At 43.0% G+C, this 2,922-nt stretch overlaps 1 pseudogene; it reads left to right on the top strand.

Annotated features, from left to right (window-relative positions):
• The first annotated feature begins 275 nt into the window (after positions 1–275).
• On the top strand, positions 276–2,198 carry LOC102028730 (annotated as a pseudogene).
• Positions 2,199–2,922: the final 724 nt, after the last annotated feature.

A 2,922-nucleotide genomic window follows, 5' to 3' on the forward strand; every position in this document is an offset into this window, starting at 1 on the left:
AAAGAAAGAGAGGAGATAAATGGCCTTTTCATGGAATGTTTAGGTTCATTTTGACACTGAACCTACAACCTATATGTTTTATTTCAATCTATGTTGTTTGTGAAGAAATGCATCAGCCAGTTCAGATTCTGCAAGTCAAACTCTTGGATCTAAGGCTGAGTATATAAGTAATATTGACATGATTTGTGTAATACACTTACTTTAAATGATTATTACCCTCATAGTACTTGTTCACATTAATGATTCACTGTGATCTTTCCCCATGCCCATGTACTATGCACCGATCACACCTCTCCCTCCTTGTTGGCAGCAGCGGTGCTGATAGTGAAAGAACCATCCTACAAGCACGGCTCCTGCAAGGTGACCCATGTGAAATGAGAACACAGCTGGGCCCCTCACTTCCACGATTTCTGTGTCAGCTCCGGACTGCTGCCAGCTTTGTTATGTCAGAGTACAACATGATATGTTTCCTCTACTCTCCATTAACATTTTGTTACTTACAGCACAATAAAACTTACAGATGTTTCAAGCTTATTTGATGAAAAGACCAAGAAATAGACATTTTCTCAATGACTGCTCTTCCTACTGAGGGCCCCAACATTCACCCACGTTTCCATCTCTGAGGCAGTACCAGTGGGCTGACAGTCCCATAACTAAAGCAACAAATGCTTGAATATCAATATGAAATTGTTCTCCAAGGAGGAATTTAATGGCAGAGATAAAACAATCTTTTTAAGAAAAGAAAAGAACACAAAGCATCAGACGGAGAATGCTTTAGGTGGTTTTGATATCAAGGGAGTTTTTTGGAGAAGCTTAGAGTTCTGCAAATGCAGAATATAGCTGTGGTGCTTGTGGAGAATAAATACCACCAGCCACTGGACCCATCCAGGAGACCTGCAAAAATGGGATCCCGTGGGAACAGGACACTGCAAACAATCCATCCTATTTTCTGATTTGGTACCAGAAGATCACAATAGATGTCACTCTTTTAATCTGTGATGAGTTTCTGTTGGTGCAGAAGAGAGCAAATTGGTGCTTGTCAAGAACTGAGAATTCAGGTGCAGGCTTGTCCATGGTGGTTGCTTGGTGGCAGTGCTGTGAGGTCTGCGGGCCCTGGCAAATCCACCCAGGATGTGGAGAGGCTGAACCTGACTGCGTGTCTGATGTACACTCCGGTGAGGAAGAGAGCAGGGGGCGTGGTCGGGGGTGGTGCCAAAAGAGGCGGTGAGTCACTTATAAGTGGCACCCAAGGAGGACCCAAAGCCCAAGCTCCAGGAGGAGGATGAGTACTGTGCTTTCGTGGGCCTCTTCTTTATGAAGTGAAGTGTGCTAAGTTGCCATGAAGGGCAAACAAGTAAAATACTGTATATACTACAGTGGTTGGAGTAAAACCTGGGATGAATGAGTTCCAGAAAGCAGAGCACTCAAGTGTGTGGTCACTGATCTGCAGAAACAGCAAGAGCTGTAAAAGACCGATCAGGAGCAACATGCAGAGGAGAGGTGAGCCGGGCTGCTCTGGGAAAGCAGACACCTGCCACAGAAACATGGCAAAGTGAAAACTAAAAAGAACAAAGAAAAAAACCTTGGTGATGGACATGGTGGCAGTAGCAGTGAGACATCTTGCCTCCTTGGCCGAGGGCCCGGGTAGATCACATGGTTCAAAATGAAGGGACATTTATGAACAGAGCTGAAGTTTAAGTAAAGACCCCTGAAGAGCTAAAACCATGGCTTGTTGATGACCAGAACCAAACTGTCAGACATAAACAGTTCTTCTGTTTTCCTGCCAAGCAGAACATGGACTCCACTGTAGAAGACTATGCAAATTACAAGAAATCTTGAGGAAACATGGATAACAAGGAGTAGCTGTTGATGAGGTTGTAGCAGGGATAGAAGAATACTCCAGTAGGATGCTGGGCACTCAGCTCCTCTACAAATTTGACAGACCACAGTCTGCTGAGATCCTTGACGATCACCCTGATGTACCCATGTCCCAGGTGTAGGGAGCAGCACATCTACTGAGATTATTTGTACAGGTTGGAATGATGGTGGGCTCTACACCTCTGGATGAGAAGAGCCTTGCTTTATTACTGAATTATCTTCATGATCTCCTCAAATATCTGGCAAGGAACTCGGCAACTTTGTTTAGTGCCAGTGATTATGAAGCGGCCCCTCGTGAGTACCATCGGAAAGGCGTGTGAGGTGCTCTCACCCGTGTTTGGATCTCTGTGGACATGTTTTTGTTCCTAGTGTTTCTCTTGTACAAATGATGCTCTTTAAAGATGTTAGTGTATAACAGAGTTGGTGTTTGTTTTGTTTGATTTTAGATAGAAAAAATAAAAGGGGCTACAGCTCTGTTTTTTCATTTCAAAGTTGCTAACAATGTACCCCATGATGGACACCAGAGAGTCATGGTGTAGAGTGTTTTATTGCCTAGTTGACAAAGCTGCTTTTGAATGCTGGTGGTTCTATTCCTTTGACATTACGCACTTTTAGAATATGTGTTAATGCTATATGACAAAACACTCGGACTCCGCGTGCCAAAGGTCCAGTTCAGTGTATATAACTGAACACACTCATCCACTTGTGCTTTTTTTTTTTTTTAATGGTGCTTTAAGAGCCCATCCTTTGCCAGTCATCCATGTTGTTCCTTAGGCATTTTATCTTTGCTAAGATTGTTGAAGAATGGTGAATTTTTCATGGTTTTTGTATTGTGTCTAATGCAAGTTTTAACATGATAGACACACTGCATTGTGTAGCTACAGTTTTCTGGAAAAGTCAATCTTTTAGGAATTTTTTTCAGATCTTCAAAAGAGTTTTTCCTTAAATTTCAGAAAAAATGAATGAAGGGGCTGGGGATTTAGCTCAGTGGCACAGCTCCTGCCTGGCAAGCACAAGATTGTTAGTTCAATTCCTGGTACCAGA

The sequence above is a fragment of the Chinchilla lanigera genome, unplaced genomic scaffold (assembly GCF_000276665.1).
Source record: "Chinchilla lanigera isolate Chin_1 unplaced genomic scaffold, ChiLan1.0 scaffold00064, whole genome shotgun sequence".
Classification (NCBI taxonomy): Eukaryota; Metazoa; Chordata; class Mammalia; order Rodentia; family Chinchillidae; genus Chinchilla; species Chinchilla lanigera.